Here is a 23,422-nt window from a genome sequence, read left to right as displayed (position 1 = left end):
TCTCATCAGCGAGTTGATTACATCATTACATACCTGCCAAACTACATCATTACTGCCAAACCACTAACCTTAACCGTCACAGACGATATGATTGTCCAATTCAAAATGGCTAATACTAGTCAATTTCAGCTCACAAATGCTCAGGATATCAATCTTTATGCATTCCATTTCTTTTTTGACAACTTTTAATTTTCCTAGATTCATACTTCATACAATCCATGTTCCAGCTATTGATGAATGTTTGCGACTGTTTTTTCTCATTTTGAGTTGTGCCACGCCAGCAAATGAAGATCCCAAAAGCTTTACTCCATTATTAACGTCTAGTCTACTTTGATGAGGCAGCTCTTCCCTAGTTGTATTATGTGTGCCTCTCAACCCGAGGGGCTCATCTTCTGGCACTCTATCAGACAATGTTCCACTGCTATTCATAAGGTTTTCACTACCCACTAACCAACAACCGTCAGTGGGTAGTGAATATTCATAAGGTTTTCACTAGCCAGTTTTTTTAGAAATGGATCACCAGGTCCTTCTTCCTAGTCTATCTTAGTCTGGAAGCTCTGTTGAAATCTGTCATGGGTAACCCTGCTGGTATTTGAAATACTGGTGGCATAGCTTACAGCAACACTCAAGCCACCACAGTACGATGAACTGACAGACAAGTGGTGGCAGGACCTCACTGGGTGCTCCAAAAACATTTGTTGCTGAAAGATTGGAAGGTTTCCTAGAACACCTCAATAGCAAATTCTTTATGCTGGTGTGGGTAGAGTTTGCTACTTTACCATCCCAATTTCCTTTCTTTGCCTCTTAGAACTCCCAATGTTTAGGCACATGATTGTCTAGAACAGGGGTCAGCAAATTTTCCCTGTAAAGGGACAGATATGGCACATAGTTCACGTTTTGTGGACTATATGGCCTCATCTCAACTACTCAGCTGTAGTGTGAAAGCAGCCATAGAAAATATGTACATGAATGAGTGAGTGTGGCTATGTTCCAAAAACATTTATTAACAAAAATAGGCAGTGGGCTGGATTTGGCCCATGGGCTGTATTTTGTAGACTCCTTTTTTAGCCTGGAGTAAAGGCTCCATTGGCTGCTTTGAATCAAGATGTATTTCCCAGCTGCCCTTGCAGCAAGAGGTGGCCACACGACTAAGTTCTGGCCAACAGAATGTGAGAGTGTTGGGTGGCAGCTCCCAGGAAATTTTCTTAAATGACAGGTGGCATATGCTCTTTGCCCCATCATTTCTCCTTCCCTCATGTTACTGCTTGGATCGAAGATGTGATGGCTAAAGTGCCTCTGTGGACCATGATATAGTAAAAAAAGCATAAATCAGAAGCTGCCTGTGGTCAAAGAGCTGTGTAACTTCCTGGTTGTTGTTAGTTGCCATCGAGAGGATTCTGACTCATGGTGGTCCCATGTGTTTAAAGTTAGAACTGTTCCATAGGGTTTTGAAGGCTATCAACTTTTGGAAGTAGATCACCAGCCTGTCTTCTGAGGTGCCTCTGGATGAGTTCGAACTGCCAACCTTTCGGCTAGTAGTCGAGTGCTTGAGTATTTGTGCCACCTAGGAACTCCTTACCAGTTCTGAACTACCCACATCAGGCCTTTTACATAAGAGAGAAATACACCCGAGTTTTGTTTAAGCCATTTTTTAAAAAATAATTTTTATTGTGCTTTAAGTGAAAGTTTACAAATCAAGTCAGTCTGTCACACATACGCCTATATACACCTTACTACATACTCCCATTTACTCTCCCCCTAATGAGTCAGCCTGCTCCCTCCTTCCAGTCTCTCCTTTCATGACCATCTTGCCAGATTCTAACCCTCTCTACCCTCCCATCTCCCCTACAGACAGGAGATGCCAACACAGTCTCAAGTGTCCACCTGATACAAGTAGCTCACTCTTCATCAGCATCTCTCTCCAACCCATTGTCCAGTCCCTTCCATGTCCGATGAGTTGTCTTGGGGAATGGTTCCTGTCCTGGGCCAACAAAAGGTTTGGGGACCATGACCACCGGGATTCTTCTAGTCTTAGTCAAACCATTAAGTCTGTTCTTTTTATGAGAATTTGGGGTCTGCATCCCACTGTTCTCCTGCTCCTTCAGGGGTTCTCTGTTGTGCTCCCTGTCAGGGCAGTCATCGGTTGTGGCCGGGCACCATCTAGTTCTTCTGGTCTCAGGATGATGTAAGTCTCTAGTTCATGTGGCCCTTTCTGTCTCTTGGGCTCATAATTACCTTTTGTTTTTGGTATTCTTCATTCTTCTTTGCTCCAGGTGGGTTGAGACCAATTGATGCACCTTAGATGGGCGCTCATTAACATTTAAGATCCCAGACACCACACTTCAAAGTGGGATGCAGAATGCTTTCCTAATAGAATTAATTTTGCCAATTGACTTAGAAGTCCCCTTAAGCCATAGTCCGCAAACCCCCACTCTTGCTCCACTGACCTTAGAAGCATTCAGTTTATCCCAGAAATTTCTTTGCTTTCGGTCCAGTCCACTTGAGCTGACCTTCTCTGTATTGAGTATTGTCCTTCCCTTCACCTAAAGTAGTTCTTATCTACTAACTAAACAGTAAATAACCCTCTTCCACCCTCCCTCCCTTCCCCTCTTGTAACCACAAAAGAATGTGTTCTTCTCAGTTTATACTATTTTTCAAGATCTTATAATAGTGGTGTTATACAATATTTATCCTTTTGCATCTGACTAATTTCACTCAGCATAATGCCTTCCAGGTTCCTCCATGTTAAGAAATGTTTCACAGATGCGTCACTGTTCTTTATCGATGCATAGTATTCCATTGTGTGAATATACCATAATTTATTTAACCATTCATCCATTGACGGACACCTTGGTTGCCTCTACCTTTTTGCTATCATAAACAGTGCTGCAATAAACATGGGTGTGCATATATCTGTTCATGTAAAGGCTCTTATTTCTCTAGGGTATATTCCGAGGAGTGGGATTTCTGGGTTGTATGGTAGTTCTATTTCTAACTTTTTAAGGAAATGACAGATAGATTTCCATAGTGGTTGTACCATTTTACATTCCCACCAGCAGTATATAAGAGTTCCAATCTCTCCACAGCCTCTCCAACATTTATTATGTTGTGTTTTTTGGAGTAATACCAGCCTTCTTGGAGTGAGATGGAATCTCATCGTAGTTTTAATTTGCATTTCTCTAATGGCTAATGATCGAGAGCATTTTCTCATATATCTGTTAGCTGCCTGAATATCTTCTTTAGTGAAGTGCGTGTTCATCTCCTTTGCCCACTTTTGGATTGGGTTGTTTGTCTTTTTGTGGTTGAGTTTTAACAGAATCATATACATTTTAGAGATCAGGTGCTGTTCGGAGATGTCATAGCTGAAAATTTTTTCCCAGTCTGTAGGTGGTCTTTTTACTCTTTTGGTGAAGTCTTTAGATGAGCATAGGTGTTTGATTTTAAGGAGCTCCCAGTTATCTGGTGTCTCTTTTTCATTTTTACTAACGTTTTGTATTCTGTTTCTGCCTTGTATTAGGGCTCCTAACGTTGTCCCTATTTTTTCTTCCATGAGCTTTATCGTTTTAGTCTTTATGTTTAGGTCTTTGATCCACTTGGAGTTGGTTTTTGTGCATGGTGTGAGGTATGGGTCCTGTTTCATTTTTTTGCAAATGGATATCCAGTTATGCCAGCACCATTTGTTAAAAAGACTATCTTTTCCCCAATTAACTGACACTGGGCCTTTGTAAAATATCAACTGCTCATATGTGGATGGATTTATATCTGGGTTCTTAATTCTGTTCCATTGGTCTATGTGCCTGTTGTTGTACCAGTACCAGGCTGTTTTGACTACTGTGGCTGTATAATAGGTTCTAAAATCAGGTAGGGTGAGGTCTCCCACTTTTTTCTTCTTTCTCAGTAATGCTTTACTTATCCGGGGCTTCTTTCCCTTCCATATGAAGTTGGTGATTGTTTCTCCATCACATTAAAATATGTCATTGGAATTTGGATTGGAAGTGCATTGTATGTATAGATGGCTTTTGGTAGAATAGACATTTTTGCTATGTTAATCTTCCTATCCATGAGCAAGGTATGTTTTTCCACTTTAGGTCCCTTTTAGTTTCTTGCACTAGTACTTTGTACTTTTCTTTGAATAGGTCTTTTACATCTTTGGTAAGATTTATTCCTAAGTATTTTATCTTCTTGGGGGCTACTGTGAATGGTATGGATTTGGTGATTTCCTCTTCGATGTTCTTTTTGTTGATGTGGAGGAATCCAAGTGATTTTTGTATGTTTATCTTATAACCTGAGACTCTGCCGAACTCTTCTATTAGTTTCAGTAGTTTTCTGGAGGATTCCTTAGGGTTTTCTGTGTATAAGATCATGTCATCTGCAAATAGAGATAATTTTACTTCTTCCCTGCCAATCCGGATGGTCTTTATTTCTTTGTCTAGCCTAATTGCTCTGGCTAGGACCTCTAGCACAGTGGTGAATAAGAGCAGTGATAAAGGGCATCCTTGTCTGGTTCCCGTTCTCAAGGGAAATACTTTCAGGCTCTCTCCATTTAGAGTGATGTTGGCTGTTGGCTTTGTATAGATGCCCTTTATTATGTTGAGGAATTTTCCTTCAATTCCTATTTTGGTGAGAGTTTTTATCATGAATGGGTGTTGGACTTTGTCAAATGCCTTTTCTGCATCAATTGATAAGATCATGTGGTTTTTGTCTTCTGTTTTGTTTATATGGTGGATTACATTAATGTTTTTTCTAATATTAAACCAACCTTGCATACCTGGTATAAATCCTACTTGATCATGGTGGATTATTTTTTTGATATGTTGTTGAATTCTATTGGCTAGAATTTTGTTGAGGATTTTTGCATCTATGTTCATGAGGGATATAGGTCTGTAATTTTCTTTTTTTGTGGTGTCTTTACCTGGTTTTGGTATCAGGGATATGCCTTCTTCATAGAATGAGTTAGGTAGTATTCCATCATTTTCTATGCTTTGAAATACCTTTAGTAGCAGTGGTGTTAACTCTTCTCTGAAAGTTTGGTAGAACTCTGCAGTGAAGCCGTCCAGGCCAGGGCTTTTTTTTTTGTTGGGAGTTTAGGTAGGTAGTGCTTTTCTAGGAATTCATCCATTTCTTCTAGGTTTGCAAATTTGTTAGAGTATAATTTTTTTAAATAATCTGATATGATTCTTTTAACTTCAGTTGGGTCTGTTGTGATATGGCCCATCTCGTTTCTTATGCGGGTTATTTGTTTCCTTTCCTGTATTTCTTTAGTCAGTCTGGCCAATGGTTTATCAATTTTGTTAATTTTTTCAAAGAACCAGCTTTTGGCTTTGTTAATTCTTTCAATTGTTTTTCTGTTCTCTAATTCATTTAGTTCAGCTCTAATTTTTATTTGTTTTGTTCTGGTGCCTGATGGATTCTTCTGTTGCTTGCTTTCTATTTGTTCAAGTTGTAGGGACAGTTCTCTGATTTTGGTTCTTTCTTCTTTATGTATGTGTGCATTTATGGATATAAATTGAGCTCTGAGCACTGCTTTTTGTGTGTCCCAGAGGTTTTTCTAGGAAGTGTTTTCATTCTCATTGCATCCTATGAATTTCTTTATTCCATCCTTAATGTCTTCTATAACCCAGTCTTTTTTGAGCAGGATATTGTTCAGTTTCCAAGTATTTGATTTCTTTTCCCTGATTTTTCTGTTATTGGTTTCCACTTTTATGGCCTTGTGGTCTGAGAAGATGCTTTGTAATATTTCTATGTTTTGGATTCTGCAAAGGTTTGTTTATGACCTAATATGTGATCTATTCTAGAGAATGTTCCATGTGCACTAGAAAAAAAAGTATACTTTGCAGGTGTTGGATGGAGTTTTCTGTATAAGTCTATGAGGTCAAGTTGGTTGATTGTAGCAATTAGGCCTTCCTTGTCTCTGTTGAGCTTCTTAATGGAAGTCCTGTCCTTCTCTGAAAGTGGTGTGTTGAAGTCTCCTATTATAATTGTGGAGGTTTCTATCTCACTTTTCAGTTCTGTTAAAGTTTGTTTTATGTATCTTGCAACCCTGTCATTAGGTGCATAAATATTTAATATGGTTATATCTTCCTGGTCAATTGTCCCTTTAATCATTATGTAGTGTCCTTCTTTATCTTTTGTGGTGGATTTAATTTTAAAGTCTATTTTGTCAGAAATTAATATTGCCACTCCTGCTGTTTTTTGATTGTTGTTTGCTTGATATAATTTTTTCCATACTTTGAGTTTTAGTTTGTTTGTGTCTCTAAGTCTAAGGTGTGTCTCTTGTAGGCAGCATATAGATGGATCGTGTTTCTTTATCCAGTCTGAGACTTTCTGTCTGTTTATTGGTGCATTTAGTCCATTTACATTCAGCGTAATTATAGGTAAGTATTTTTTATGTGTTTAGTGCTGTCATTTTGATGCCTTTGTGTGTGTGTTGTTGACAATTTCATTTTTCCACTTACTTTTTTGTGCGGTGACATTTTTCTTTGTAAATTGTGTGTTCCTCATTTCCATAGTAGTTGAATTTAAATTTGCTGAGTAGTTATGTTTGTCTTGGTTTTTATTTTGAGTTATGGAATTGTTAGGCCTCTTTGTGGTTATCTTGATATTTACCCCTATTTTTCTAAGTAAAAACCTAACTTGTATCATCCTATATCACCTTGTTTTCCTCTCCATATGGCAGTTCTATGCCTCCTGTATTTAGTCCCTCTTTTTGATTATTGTGATCTTTTACATAATGACTTCAATGATTCCCTGTTTTGAGCACTTTTTTCTTTTTAAAATTAATCTTAATTTGTTTTTGTGATTTCCCTATTCGAGTTGATATCAGGATGTTCTGTTCTGTGACCTTGTGTTGTGTTGGTATCTGATAGTATTGATTTTCTGACCAATTTCCTTTAGTAATTCTTGTAGCTTTGGTTTGGTTTTTGCAAATTCTCTAAGCTTGTGTTTATCTGTAAATGTTGTAATTTCACCTTCATATTTGAGAGAGAGTTTTGCTGGATAAATGATCCTTGGTTGGCAGTTTTTTTCCTTCAGTGCTGTATATATGTCATCCCATTGCCTTCTTGACTGCATGGTTTCTGTTGAGTAGTCTGAACTCATCGATTCTCCTTTGTAGGAGTCCTTTCTTTTATCCCTGGCTGCTTTTAAAATTTTCTCTTTATCTTTGGTTTTGGCAAGTTTGATGATAATATGTGTTGGTGATTTTCTTTTTTGGATCAATCTTAAATGGGGTTCGATGAGCATCTTGGATAGATATCCTTTCATCTTTCATGATGTCAGGGAAGTTTTCTGCTAACAGATCTTCAACTATTCTCTCTGTATTTTCTGTTATCCCTCCCTGCTCTGGAACTCCAAACGCACACACGTTATTCTTTTCGATAGAGTCCCACATGATTCTTAGGGTTTCTTCATTTTTTTAAGTTCTTTTGTCTGATTTTTCTTCAACTCTATTGGTGTCAATTGCTTTATCCTCCAGCTCCCCCACTCTGCATTCCAATTGCTCGAGTCTGCTCCTCTGACTTCCTATTGAGTTGTCTAATTCTGTAATTTTACTGTGAATCTTTTGGATTTCTGAATGCTGTCTCTCTATGGATTCTTGCAGCTTATTAATTTTGCCACTATGTTCTTGAATAATCTTTTTGATTTCTTCAACTGCTTTATCAGTGTGTTCCTTGGCTTTTTGTGTAGAGTGCCTTATTTCATTTTCGAGGCCATCCCTGATGTCTTGAAGCATTCTGTATATTAGTTTTTTATATTCTGCATCTGGCAATTCCAGGATTGTATCTTCATTTGGGAAAGATTTTGATTCTTTAATTTGGGGAGTTGTAGAAGCAATCATGGTCTGCTTCTTTATGTGGTTTCATATCAACTGCTGTCTCTGAGCCATCTATAAGATATTGTAATGATTTACACTGAGTCTTATCTTGTTTTGTTTTCTTTCAATATATGTAGATGGGCTACTAGATTGCGCTGTCTTGATTGTTGTAGCCTTTGAATCACTTATGTCCTATTACCAACTGTTTTGGGCTGTTACCAGATATATAAGTCTAAGAGTCTATTCACTATTCTTGAGTAGAATCTGATTTCGGTCACCAAGTATGTGGTATAGACTGTCACCTATTCACTTAGAGGGGTAGTGGTGATAGTTGTGTGCACGAGATTCTAGTAGCAGCAGGGGGTCACACTCCGGGGGGGCAGGATGCTGACAGGCTTCCCCCAAGTGCCAGTGAGGTAGGTGTGTCTCTATTCCTAAAGCACTTTGGTGGGTGGGCTATGCAGCTGTACCTTAGGCACCCAGTGCATGTACCTCTACAGATTGGTAGGTGTCACTATCCTCAGACCCCTATGGCAGGAGGCTAGGTGGTTTGGGTGGAGCTTCAGCCCTCAGTTCCCTGGTGTGGGTCAGTGAGGGCTCTGTTTAATAGGTAGAGATTTCAGACCTGGGAAACTTGTCTTTCCAGTAATCTGCTAAAACAATTACAGTCAGATCACTATCAGAATTGCCTTTGCATTATAATACCCACCTTGTTGCCTGTAGGGATGAGAGCCCAAGACTGTGGATCTCATATGCTTGGCTAGAGCTGGTTCTGTATTTTTAGTCCAATTTTGGGAAGTCAGGGAAGGATTTTTGGTCCCTGGGTTTTTTGTAGCTGCTTCTCTCAGGCCAGGAGAATGGGTTAGGAAAAGACAAAAACAAAAACAAACAAACAAACAAAAACCACAGAGCACTTCACTCTCTGGCCTGGGAAATTCCAATGTTAATGAAGCCTCCTGGGAAGGGGAGGGGAGGGATCAGATAGATAGGAAAGAGTAGCACCCAGGAATATAGGCAAAGTTACTTATCTTGCTTGGTGATGACTGTTTTATTTGAGATTCCTGAGGGGTGTGTAGCCTGTGTGCGTTGGCTGGGCCAAGATTGCCCCTGAGGGTCAGGCCCGCTTCCTGTGCTTGTGCTGTCTCAGAAGCCGTGGTCAGTTTCTCCGCTCCCAGTCCAAAGCCCAGCACCAAGGTTCCCTGGCTGGGACGCTGCACTCCAGGCTCCAAAACCAGTTGCTGTCTCCCGGTGACTTCTCCTCCTGTCTGCCACATCACTGCGCTGCCTGCGTGTGCTGGCTGGGCTTCCCCCAAGGTCAGTTCAGGGGGCTAGGGCTGCGTCCCATGTTTGCACCGTCTCAGGAGGCAGTGCTCAGCTCCCCTGCGCCCAGTCCAAAACCCAGTGCCAAGGTTTTCTGACTGGGACGCTGGGTCCAGGCTCCAAAAACAGTCACTGCTTCCCTGTGGTTGCTCCTTCTTTTGTTATCCCCATCAGTGTGCAGCCTGCTTGTGCTGGCTGAGTCTCTACGGAGGTTACCCCAGGGGGATAGGGGTTAGGGCTGTGTCCCGTGCCTGCCCCGCCTCAGCAAGCCACAATCAGCCCCGCCACTCAGCACCTGGGAACCACGAGGGCTCAAGGCTGTGGCGCGGGTCGCCGGTTCCAGAAGCAGTCGCTGCTTCAGGGTGCAGCTTTTTGCTCCCTTGTCACTCAAGTCAACTCTTTAGATCTGTGTTTGATGGTCGGGGTTCGTAGATTGTCATGTATGTGATCGATTCACTTGTTTTTCCGAGTCTCTGTTGCAAGAGGGATCGGAGGTAGCTTCTACCTAGTCAGACATCTTGGCTCCGCCCCTGTTTAAGCCATTTTTAATGTCCCTGTTGCAGCTAAACTTATTCCTAACAGGCAGATTCTTGCCACTCTGGAGCTGGAAATAGCAGCACTTCTCTCTGGTGGCCATTAATTCATTTTTAGTATTTTACAAAAATTCTGTTAATAGAGAAAGACACAATTTATGTCTTTCTTACATTGGTCAGCTCTCTCTTTAGAGTGAGTAGGAGGATATGAGATTGACAAATAAAAGAGAGAGAAAGAAGCAGAAATTCCCTTCTAAATGAGTGTCAGGGAGGGGAGAGCAGGAACAACTCGGGGCTGTAGGTGACACCACTAATAATGCCCCGGGAATGCTGAGGTAGGGTGGAGTTTCACTATTGGCACAGTATATGCAGAGAATCATGCTCTTGGCCTCAGAAGTGGATGTTTCAAGCTCTGTTGAGCTTAGGCCCAACCTCAGGTCAGAAACATGTCTGGAGTTGGCTATGAATATTTTGTTATGATTCAGAAATCTGTTATTAAATTCATAACTTTGCTTTATCTTTTGTGCATCTGGATCTTATAGGAAAAGGAAAAAATAAAAAATAGTAAGTAGATAGTCAAATCAGTGGCTGTGTCCAATAGTGTTGATTGTCTTAACCACAGTCCTCATCCCACCTTCTTCTTGATTGCTGGTGAAGTCTGTACTCTGCTGAACTGAGAATTCTAGCTACTCACATTCTGAGCCCCCCTTGCCTCCAGAGCATATATATGAGACCAAACTATGTCCAATTGACTTGCAACATATGATGAGACTCTTATGAGAAACTTTGTCTTCTCTGGACATTAATCTTGTTGACACATGATGCCTGGAAATACTGCATCCCTATTGTTACCATGAAGGAGACATAGTTGATACACTGAGGAAGGCAGAGAAAAGCCAAAAGATGGAAAATACCTGGATTCTTAATGACATCATTGACCTAACCTTAAAACCTCTGAATCCAGACTTCTTGCTATATAAAATAAGAAATGCCTTTATTGCTACTTTTGATTAGTTATTCTGTTACTTGCAGCCAAAAGCCTTCTTACTGATGCAGTAGCACAAAACCAATCTAACCAGTAATGTGCTATCTTTTAGTAGACTTCTTTATGGGCCATCCTAGTGGAAACAAATGCATCTTGACCTTGCTATCATGTTATTACCCTTAACATCCTAAGAAGCCCCATTTTCTAATGGAGGCATCTGCTGAACGGAAGATTATGTAGCTAGACAGTCTGGGTTAGAAACCTAGCTTTAGCAACTGTGGAAAATTACCTTGGGAAAATTACATAACTTCTCTGTGCCTCAGCTTTCTCATCCATAAATGGGGAAAATAATTATCATCCCTCACAGATTATACTGAGGATGAAATGGGTTAACACATATAAAATACTGAGAACAATGCCTGGCCCACAGTCCTCAATCAATACACATTAGCTGTTATTATCATTCTCCGTAGGAATGCACTTTTTTACAAGTGTCTGAGGTAATTTGCTGTCATATTTCTCACCCCCATTTCCCTTTGCCAGGCACTTCTGGGAATAGCTGAAATGTGGCACAGACATGGCCAGCCCAAGCCTCTTGTTAGCATGCATACCACAAAATCATCAGAAAAGAAGTTTAACTAACAGAATATAACAAACATTTCATCCAGAAACACCATATAGAGGCCAAAATTTCCTATGTTGCCTAATCCCTTGGATATACTTCACCCCATGCACTGAGACAGAGGCATCAAGGACTCCTCAAGGTTGGCACTCCCACAGGCCTCTGGAATATGCCCTCTGATGAGGCCTTACACTGAGCATGTCCCTCAGACACCTATATTTTTGTTGTTAGTTGCCATTGAGCTGGCTCTGACTCATGGTGACTCCATGTATAACAGAGTAAAGCATTGCCTGTTCCTGCACCATCTTTGTGATCATGGGTATGTTCGAGCCCATTGTTGCAGCCATTGTTCCAAACCATCTAATTGAGGTTTACCTTTTCTTTGCTGGTCCTCCACTTTATCAAACAGTAATCAGTCTGTCCTGATGACACATCCAAAGTAAGTGAGTTGAAAACTTTGATAATATTCTGTGATCTGTGGGGTTTTCATTGGCTAATGTTTGGAAGTACATCACTAAGCCTTTCTTCCTAGTCTGTCTTAGTCTAGAAGCACTGTTGAAACTTGTCCACCATGGATGACCCTGCTGGTATTTGAAATACTGGTGGCATAGCTTCCAGCATCATAGCACCACTCAAGCCACCACAGTGTGACAAACTGACAGACGAGTGGTGGTAGACATCTAGAATAGGAAGGGGAAAACCCCACAAGTCTCGTACATCACTAATTTTTTACTTCTCTATTTGCCATTTCTCTCCCCGTTTAGCTTCTTTGCTGGGTCAAGACTCTCTTCTTGTCTGCTTCTCTTGGAAAATTCCTTTTCCCAGCAACCCAGTATTGTTCATCCCTTGTCTGATTACCACCCCCCAGAGACTGCAGAGGTTGTTTCAGCATCTTACATCTGTATTATGCTTGTCAGTCTAGGTTGGCTTTTAGCCAGTCTTCCTTAAATCTCATCTGATAGCCTTTGGCAGCTTCTAAAATAGCTTGGCCCAAATTATCCTATTTAATCCTCACAAAAATCGTGGGCAACACATGTCTTTTTTCTAAGCCAGGCTCCTTCTGCAAGTTTTTTTCTTCCTGTAGAGATCAAGGGCAGAAGGAAATGGGACAAAAATATTTCACTTTCTTTGCAGTATGAATCTGAGGTGCTGAGGACTTCACCTACTATTATCTCAGCAGTGAGTATTCCAGGTGGTGCAGGAACCTAAAACCCTGAAGAAATCCCCTGAAGCCTGCTTGAAACTTGAAGGCTTGGTTTTTGAAGGAAAAACAAGGAACTGATACTTCCCTGAGCAAAAGGGTTTGGTTCTGACTTCTAACTGGGGTCCAAGTTAGATTCGAGAGATAGAGAAAGAATATACTGGAAATGAAGTGGCTTGAAGAAGTATTTCCTGACATGAAATCTTTTGCCATTGGTATAAAACCAAAGAAGCACAATATTTGCCTCTCTTCAGATTAAAAATACTCTGCTAGAATCCCTGAGGGAGCAGGAGGAAAATGGGGTACAGGCCTCAAATTCTAGTAAAAAGACCAGACTTAATGGTCTGAGGCTGGAGGGACCCCAGAGGTCCCTTTGGACTCTCTGTTAGCCCAAAACTAAAACCATTCCTGAAGCCAACTCTTCAGACAAAGATTAGACTGGATTGTAAGACATAAAATGATACTGGTGAGGAGTGTGCTTCTTAGGTCAAGCAGACACATGAGACTATGTGGGCAGCTCCTGTCCAGACGTGAGATGAGAAGGCAGAGGGTGACAGGAGCTGGTTGTATAGACACAGGAAATACAGGGTGGAGAGAAGGAGTGTGCTGTCACATTGTAGGGAAAGCAACTAGGGTCATGAAACAATGTGTGTATAAGTTTTTGTATGAGAAACTGACTTGAATTGTAAACTTTCACTTAAAGCACAATTTAAAAAAATTCTTTGCTTATTTGTTTATTGTATGAACCCCCAAAACCTCTGTATTGGCAAAGACTAGGTTGGAAATTGAGCAGCCCACCCTGCCCTCTTAGGGGTGGAGGTTTCAGATTTTGTGTGAAGAGTGGGTCTGCAGTTGAGGCTTGTCTTGACAGGACCCAAGGTTGCTGGAGACTGGAAGGGAGGAAACTGGGGAGGCCTCTGTGTGTGGGACTGGGTACCAGACAACTCTGTCATTTCAGCATCTGTGTTGCACGTCTTGTGAAAAAGTTTCTTTCATTTCTTAAAATTTTATTCAGTGCTAGGTTGGGAGGCCTGGAGAGGAATCAGGCACCCAACTACTGTGTTAACCAGAGCAGTACTAATGACAAATAAATGGTGTTCTTTCCTTTCTTCCTTTTTCTTTTCTGCCTTCCAGGAAGATTAAGAAAACAACAACAACCTCTGACTCTCTACTTTCAAACACACCCTGTTCCTTCACACACACACACAAAGACGCCCACGGAGCAACATTTATTCATAAAATCTCTATTCGTCTCTTCTTGCTTATTTTTGGCTCAGGATTCAGCTAGCTTGTTCCCACAGTGTGCAAACCAGCAGGGGAGGTGGGATTTACAGTAGCAAGATCTGCACTGGCTTTGCTGCGGATTCCAGAAGGAAAAGGAAAACCACGATATTTCTGAATGAGTGGTATGGAGGACAGCAGTGATTTTATTCCCTATTTTTCTCTCTTGGATTGGAGGTCTTCCTTCAATACCACCTCAGCTTGCCCCACCTCAGGGCTGGCCAGGCTACCCTCCTGCTCCCATCTGGGCACATTCGTCCCTCTGAAAGGGACTTTCTTGGGGGGTGAGGGTGGGAGGTGGAGGGGTCTTTCAGGCAGCTCTCAAGTTAGAGTTATTCCTACCTTACAAGGAGATGAGTGAGCCATACTTCTTTCTAGCTGCTCGGGGCAAACACTTTGGAATCCTCCTTAACTCTTCTCTTTCTCACCTCCCACTTAATCCACTTGCGTACTCTGACGGCTCTATGTTCAAAATTCATTCTGTATCTGTATTAGTCAGGATTCAGCCAGAGAAACGGAACCAGTAGGGATTATATATTAAGAGCTTTATTGCAAGAAATTGCCTTAGGTGATTGTGGGGGCTGGCTAGGCAAGTCCTAAATCTGTAGGGCAGGACATCAGGAAGGGCAGGCTGAAGCTTTCAGGAATGAGCCCAAACTTCTATCTACAGGTGGAATTTCCTCTTCTTCATGGAAGCCTCAGATCTGCACTTAAGGCCTTTCAACTGATTGAATCAGCTCCCTCCAGAGTATGTACTTAAGTATGACCTTACTTAAAGTAAACCGATTAGGGACTTTAATCACATGTACAGAATATCTTCACAGCAACACCCAGATTAGTGTTCAATTGTATAAATGGTCTAGCCAAATCAGTAGCTCTTGAGCTGATTGTGACTCATGGTGACTCCATGTGTGTTAGAGAAGAACTATGCTCCATAGGGTTTTCAATGGCTTATTTTTTAGAAATAGATTGCCAGGCCTTTCTTCTGAGGTGCTGATGGGTAGACTCAAACTTCCAGCATTTTGGTTAGCAGTTGCACATGTTAGCCTTTTGTACCACCCAGGGACTCCTGTAGCCTAGGAAGTTAACACAAAAACTGACCATCACGGTATTCAACGTTGTCTGTCTCATCTGTAGCCCCTGCTATGGTCCAAGCCACCATCATGTCTCCCCTGAAATATTGCTTTATCCTCTGCACCAGCTTCCCTGTTTTTTCTCTTTTCTACCCCGCCACTCCCACTACCCCCAAGTATTCTCAAAAAAGCAGCTAGAGTGATCATTGCTCCATTGCTCAAATCTGTTGTGGTAGGAAGAATTAAGCGCTCCCCAAAAACATCCATGGAAACCGTGGTGGTGTAGTGTTTAAGAGCTGTTGCTGCTAACCGAAAGGTCAGCAGTTCGAATCCACCGAGCACTCCTTGGAAACTCTATGGGGCAGTTGTACTCTGTTCTATAGGATCGCTGTGAGTCGGAATCGACTCGAAGGCAACAGGTTTGTTTTTTTTACAAAGACATCCACATCCTAATCCCTGGAATCTGTGGATATGTTACTTTTTGTGGCAAAAGAGATTTTGTAGGTGTGATGAAAGGCACGTGTCCTGAAAGGAGTGATTATCCTGGATTACCCATGAGTCCTCAAAATGAAAAAGGAAGACAGAAGAGTGGGTTAGAGAGATGGGACAGGAGAAGTACTCCATCTTCTGTTGCTGGCTTTGAAGATGCAGTGAGCGAGCCGTGAGCCAAGGAGTGCAGCTATGGCCTCTAGAAGTTGAGAACTACCTCCGACCAACAACCAATGAGTAAATGTGGACCTCAGTTCTACAGCCACGAGAAACAAAATTATAACAACATAAGTGAGCAAGCAAATGGATTCTTCGCGAGATCCTCCAGTAAGAAACAGCTCTGCTGATACTTGATTTTAGCCTGGTCAAACCTGAGCAGGACTTCCAATCTACAGAACTGTAAAATAATACATTTGTGTTATTTAAGCCACTAGATCTGTGGTAATTTGTGACAGCAGCGATAGATAATGAATACAACCCTCCAATGGCTTCCATTCCACTTAGAGTGAAAGCCACGCTCCTCATTTGGCCTAAAAGTCTCCAGGATCACCAGCTCCCCTCTTCTCTGTGACTTTATCTCCTACTGCTCTCCCTCAGTCACTCCTGCTCTGCCCCCTGCATGATTCCAGGACCACACTAGAGAGAAGCGACTGTGGCATTCACCCTGGGATGCCAGAAAACTCGGTAGTCATAAGAAATCGTCTTTTAATGTGTGTCTTAGTTATGTTGTGTCACTGTAACAGAAATATCACAGGTAGGTGGCTTTAATGAACACAAAATTATTTTCTCACAGTTTAGGAAGCTAGAAGTCCAAATTCAGGGCATGGGCTCTAGGAGATGGCTATCTGTCCTCTCTGAGGGAAAATTCTTGTCTCAACTTCTGTAACCCTGGGGTTCCTTGGTTTCTTGGAGATCTCCACATGGCATTTATTTTTCCTCCATTTGTGCTTGTTTTTCTGGGCCTAATCTGCTCTTTTTATATCTCAAGAGTTTAAGGTTTGACACAACCTACACTGATATAGCCTTATTAACATAACAAAGAAACCCCTATTCCCAAATGGGATTACATCCACAGGTATAAAGGTTAGGATTCCAGCACATATTTTGAGGGGACATAATTCAATCCATACCAATGTGATATCAAAATCAATGTAAAAAAATCCAGGATGCACAAAATATCAAAATCTTGACAAGATCCAACCTTGTATGACTCACCTCCCCACCTTCCCTAATCCTAGCCCTTCGTTGCTGCTCCCAAACTGCCAGGCACAACTTTGCATTTGCTTTTGCCCCAGATAGCTGCAAGGCTTCCTTCTTGCCTTTGGTCTTTGCTTATATGTATCCTTCTAATGAGCCTTTTATTCAAAACTGAAGCATCCCCTCAATCTGTTCATGGGAATAAATTGAAACTATTTTATTATATTAAGAATTAAAAATAGGAGAGGGATGCTGGTGAGTAGTGAGCTTCTTGGATCAGGTGGACACTTGAGACTATGTTAGTGTCTCCTGCCTGGAGGGGAGATGAGAGGGTGGAGGGGGTTAGAAGCTGGTGAAATGGACACGAAAGAGAGAATGGAGGGAGAGAGCTGGCTGTCTCATTAGGGGGAGAGTAACTGGGAGTGTGTAGCAAGGTGTATATGGGTTTTTGTGTGAGAGACTGACTTGATTTGTAAACTTTCACTTGAAGCACAACAAAAATTATTTAAAAAAAGAATTAAAAATAGAAACATAGGGAGAGTTAATAGATTATGAAATTAGCAAACTTCATAATTCGAAATTAAAATCTGATGATTTTTGTTTTGTTTAAACCTGTAGGTTTTGTTTTTCTTGTCATCATTTAAAACATAGAAAAGAAACGCCCCAAAATTGCCACATTCCTCACCTGCTTTATATTTCCCCAAGGCACTTAACATATCTAACATAATATTTAATTTACTTACTACTTTGTTCACTGCTTTATTGCCTAAAATAGTATGGGGCACGTGATAATTAAGGTTGTGTGTCAACTTGACTGGACCATGGTTCTCAGTGTTTTGGCAGTTATGATGTAGTTTGGCACTTATATAATGATGTAATCACCTCCATAATGAAATCTGATATAATGTAATCCTTGTGGGTGTGGTCTGCATCAAAAATACATGGACTTTCTGGCAAAGCTCACTGACTTTCACTCTTCTCTGGATCCTGCATCTGGCACATCATCATCTGACCTCCGGTTCATGGGACTTGAGCCAGCGGCCTGCCATCTTACCTGCCAATCTTGGATTCATCAGCCTCTGCAGTCCCTGAGCCAGTAGCCTGCCATCTGACCTGTTGATCTTGGTTCATCAGCCCCTGCAGCTATGTGAGTCAGGAGAAGCCTTCAGCCTGACTCCTGACCCACAGACTTGGCGCTTTCCAGCACCTACAGCCACAGCAACCATTTCTTTGACATAAACTCCTCTGTTTCGCTCTCTCTCGCTGTGTGTGTATCTGTAACCAAGGATATCATTGCTGATGTCAGATAGACCCTGACTGAAAGCAGAGAATACCAAAGGTGTATACCTGTGTTTTATTGATGACGCAAAGGCATTGGACTATGTGGATCATAACAAATTATGGATAACATTACGAAGAATGGGAATTGCACAACACTTTTTCTCATGAGGAACCCGTACGCAAATCAAGAGGCAGTCATTCGAATGGATCAGGGGATACTGCGTGGCTTAAAATCAGAAAAGGTGTGTTATCAGGGTTGTATCCTCTCACCATACTTATTCAATATGTATGCTGAGCAAACAATCCAAGAAACTGGACTATATGAAGAAGAATGGGGCATCAGGATTGGAGGAAAACTCATTAACAACCTGTGTTATGCAGATGACACAACCTTGCTTGCTGAAAATGAAGAGGACTTGAAGCACTTACTGATGAAGATCAAACACCACAGTCTTCAGTATGGATTACACATCAACATAAAGAAAACAAAAATCTGCACAACTGGACCTATAAGCAACATCATGATAAACGGAGAAAAGATTGAAGTTGTCAAGGATTTCATTTTTCTTAGATCCACAATCAATATCCACAGAAGCAGCAGTCAAGAAATCAAAAGATGCATTGCATTGGACAAATCTGCTGCAAAAGACCTCTTCAGAGTGTTGGAGAAAGCCATGATGCCACCTTGAAGACTAAGGTGGGTCTGACCCAAGCCATGATGCTTTCAATCGTTTCATATGCATGTGAAAGCTGGTTAATGAATAAGGAAGACCAAAGGAGAATTGATATCTTTGAATTGTGGTGTTGGCGAAGAATATTGACTGTACCACAGACTGCCAAAGAATGAACAAATCTGTCTTGGAAGAAATACAGTCAGAATGTTCCTTAGAAGCATGGATAGTGACACTATATCTCACATATTTTGGACGTTATCAGGAGGGATCTGTCCGTAGAGAGGGACATCATTCTTGCTGAAGTAGAGGGTAGGCAAAAAAGAGACCCTCAAAGAGACCCTCAAAGAGATGTATTGACACAGTGGCAACAACAATGGGCTCAAGCATAACAATGATTGTGAGGATGAGCGCAGGACTGGGCAGTGTTTTGTTCTGTAGTACTTAGGGTCACTATGAGTTATAAATGACTCGATGGCACCTAACAACAACATATTGAAGGACATAGGTTTAGTTGCAATTTTGTCACTAATAGAATCAATACCGCAAATAATAGAAATTGTGTATATTAGTATTAAATTTATAAGTGTTTCTGTAGAATAGAAGTAGAAATGATGGATCGAAGGATATAAACTATTTAAATCTCAGTAGATAATTCTAAATTTCCCTCTGAAAAGGTCATACTAAATTTTCAAACTTGTGTCAACCCTGGACATTAATCAATTAAAAACATTTTTAGTTCTATAAGTGTGATGGGCTAAAAGTGCTTTGTTTTAATTTTCATTTCTTTGATTAAAAGTAAAGCTGAGAATCTTTTTGCATTTATTTCCCTAGTTGTTGATTTATTCTCATGTATCAATTTTTCTATTGCTCATGTTTTTCTTGTTGATTTCTAAGTACTCTTTATGTATTATGGATATTAAACTTTTGCGACATATTTTGAAGATATTTCACACCACTTTTAGTTTTTTCTTTAACTTGTTTACAATGCCTTTTGAAATGAAGCAGTTGTTTCAATTTTTATGTAGTTAAATTGATCAATCCTTTCCTTTATGGCTTCTGAGTTTTGTGGTTTAGCTTTAAAAGGTCTTCTCACTTCAATATTATTTGAGAAAGTTATGCTGTATTTTCTTTTATGGTTTAATATTTTTAAAATTTAAGTATTTAATTCATGTGGCATCACCTTTACATATAGTGTAAAGCTGGAATCTAAGTTTGTATTTTCCCATGGGTGAAACATCATTTTGAGTGACTACATAAAATTCTATAACCATTTCCTGGCTGACAAGCTTCAGTTTACGGTCCTGCATAGTTTATAGACTTTTTTCCTGTGACAGGTGCCATCTGAGCATTTACCAGATGGGACGACGTGCCTGAACTTATGTTCCTCCAGAGTTTGATTTAAATTCCTTCTCCCGTCTCTCCAAGTTTCTGTTTCCTATCAGAATGGGCTTCTTCTCTGGATGACTGACACTGGAAACACCCATTTCCTTCAGGTGAGATCAGTCCAAACGTAGGGATATGATTATTCCCTAATCACCTCTACTTGATCATCAAAATCTCAATTTGATGCAATAAGTTCCACAGTCATACAAGAGACACTGCCATATAAAGGTGGGAGTCAGGAGTACTCTCTGATGAAGAGCATACGAACATTTTAAGGATATCTTTATTTATTATTATTATTGTGTTTTTGACTTGACAGCACTGGGTCTGGTGGGTTAGGTGAAAGTTTACAGTGCAAATTAATTTTTCATTCAAAAATTTTATACACAAATTGTTTTGTGACATTGACTGCAATCCCTACAATGTGTTAGCACTCTCCCCCTTTCCCTTTCCACCCTGGGTCCTCCGTGTACATTAGTCCAGTTTTCCTGGCCCTTCTTGCTCTTGGCTTTTGGGCAGGTGTTGCCCATTTGGACTCATATACTTGGTTGAACTAAGAAGCACGTTCCTCACGTATGTTGTTGTTTGTTTTACAGGCCTGTCTAATCTTTGGCTGAAAGGTGGACTTTGGGAGTGGCTTCAGTTCTGAGTTAGCAGGGTGTGTGGGAGCCATAGTCTCAGGGGTTTCTCCAGTCTCTGTCAGACCAGTAAGTCTGGTCTTTTTTTGTGAATCTGAATTTTGTTCTATATTTTTCTTCTGCTCCGTCCAGGAAACTCTATTGTGATCCCTGTCAGAGTGATTAAAGGTATCTTGAAACTTATTGCCAATTGCTTTCCCAGAGGGTGTAGTTACAATTTATAAAGTCACTGACTATAACTAAAAGTGCATTTTCTCCAAAACCTTGCCAGCATTGGTATCATCTTCTTAATTTTTTTTGTCTACTTATTAGGTGAAAATAGTATTTTTCAAAATTACATTTCTTTAATTATTAGTAAAAACAGACATCTTTTTTTCATTTTTATTTCATGATTGTATGGCACTTTTGTGACTTTTTTTTCTGTCCTCATCTGCTTATTACTTGGGGTCTTTGTGTTTGGTTTTTTTTGGGTTATTTGTTTGGACTTCTTGTATTAAAAATAGTAATCCTTTGTTTTCATGTTTGTTGAATATTTCCCCCAATTTATTGATTTTTTTTTTTTTGATTATTGGTTTTAAGATGACATGGAATTTTGGTAAACATGATTTCATGGCCCACGTGAATAAGTCTGATTCCTAGCCTGACTGCCTTTTCTTGAGGCTGTGTCTAAATTCAGGAGGGCATACAAGATACTGAAGGAGGGGTCTGGATATTTGGTGCTCAGTGTCACCATCCATGATGGTGGCATCTGCTGAGATCCCCTCCTTCCTTTCTGGTCTTCAATTGTAGGTCATGTAAGCCACGGCTACATGCTCCTCATCCCAGCCTTGAGGCCTCTTAGGTCCATCATTTGTCAGTGCCAAATCCGGGACCCTCCTGACCACATAGAAGGGGTCTGGACAGTGGTATGCCCTGAGGCTAACTCAGGGTTGACAGTTCTGACACAAGGTTGGACAGTGGTATGCTCTGAGGCTAACTCAAGCCTTCTTGGTCTACATAAACACACAACACTTCTCTTCTAATCTCCTACAGTAAGGAATCCCTGGGTGGTACAAATGGTTAAGCGTTCCACTATTAGCTGACAGGTTTGCTGTTCAAACCCATCCAGAGGTGCCTTGAGAGATAGGCCTGGTGATCTGCTTCTGAAAGGTCAAAGCCTTGAAACCCCTATGGAGCAGTTTTACATTCCGCACTAGGCTGAGCTTGAGAAACTCTGGGGGCTTACCCATGTTCCCTCCATTCTCCAATCTTCAGATGTATCTCCCCAGGAGGTGGCTGAGCCCCATCTGGGTAACTCTTTTAAAAAAAAAAAACTAGTGCCATCGTTTAAAAAAAAAAAAAAAAACTCTTTTAGGTAGGTGTATATTTGTGTGCAGGAAATTTGTTGAAAGGAAAGGAAGAGCACTTTTGGAAACAAGAGCTGTGAGGGCATGAAGAAAGCAGGACTGTGCAGGAAAGACTGAACTGTGGCCTCATTGAAGCAAAAGTCTCCTCTAGGCCCTTGGGGAGTTCTGAAGCTAGAATAGCCGGCCCCTCAGAGTTATTGTGAGTTGAGACAAGGGGGCTGGAATTTAATGCTACATACAACAATCATTTTTACCAGTATTTCTCCAAGGAAGGTGCATAATATTGGACAACCAATTAGTAATTAAAGACAATTAAGCCCATGTGTACCTTCCTTACTGTAACTGGTGCATACCATGCTGACTGGTTAATCCACCCCTGTGGCAACTGTACACATGAGCCTCACTGGACAGAATGCACAGGAATCAAATCAACTACATCTATGGAAAGAGACAATGGAGAAGCTCAATATCAGTCAGAACAAAACCAGGGGCCGACTATGAAACAGAACATCGATTGCTCATATGCAAGTTCAAGTTGATGCTGAAGAAACTTAGAACAAGTCCACGACAACCAAAGTACAAATTTGAGTTTATCCCACTTGAATTTAGAGACCATTTCTCAAGAACAGATTTGATGCGTTGAACACTGATGACCAAAGACAAGATGAATTGTGGGATGACATCAAGGACATCACACAGGAAGAAAGCAAAAGGTCATTAAAAAGACAGGAAAGAAAGAAAAACCAAAATGGATGTCAGAAGAGACTCTGAAACTTGCTCTTGAATGTACAGAAGCTAAAGCAAACAGAAGAAATGATGAAGTAAAAGAGCTGAACAGAATACTACAAAGGGCAGCTTTAAAAGACAAAGTAAAGTATCATACTGAAATGTGCAAAGACCTGGAGTTAGAAAACCAAAAGGGAAGAACACACTCAGCATTTCTCAAGCTGAAAGAAGTGAAGAAAAAAATTCAAGACTCAAGTTGCACTGTTGAAGGATTGTATGGGCAAGATACTGAACAATGCTGGAAGCATCAAGGGAAGATGGAAGGAAAGCACAGTCACTGTACAAAGAAGAATTGGTCGATGTTCAACCATTTCAGGAGGTAGCATATGATCAAGAGCCAATGATATTGAAAGAAGAAATCCAAGCTGCATTGAAGATATTGGCAAAAAACAACATTCCAGGAATTGATGGAATTCCAACAGAGATATTTCACCAAGCGGATGAAATGCTGGAAGTGCTCACTCATCTATGCCAAGAAATTGGGAAGAAAACTACCTGGCAAACCAGTTGGAAGAGATCCATATTTGTGCCCATACCAAAGAAAGGTGATCCAACAGAAGATAGAAATTCTCAAACAATGTCATTAACATCATGTACAGGTAAAGTTTTACTGAAGATCATCCAAAAACTGTTGCAGCAGTACATCGACAGGTAACCTCCAGAAATTCAAGCCTGATTCAGGAGAGGACGTGGAATAGAAAATATTATTGCTGATGTCAGATGGATCTTGGCTGAAAGCAGAGATTATCAGAAAGATTTTTACCTGTTTTTTTAATTGACTATGCAAAGATATTCGACTG

Source organism: Elephas maximus, chromosome 5, assembly GCF_024166365.1.
Source record: "Elephas maximus indicus isolate mEleMax1 chromosome 5, mEleMax1 primary haplotype, whole genome shotgun sequence".
NCBI classification, from domain to species: domain Eukaryota; kingdom Metazoa; phylum Chordata; class Mammalia; order Proboscidea; family Elephantidae; genus Elephas; species Elephas maximus.
This window is presented reverse-complemented; position numbering follows the sequence as displayed.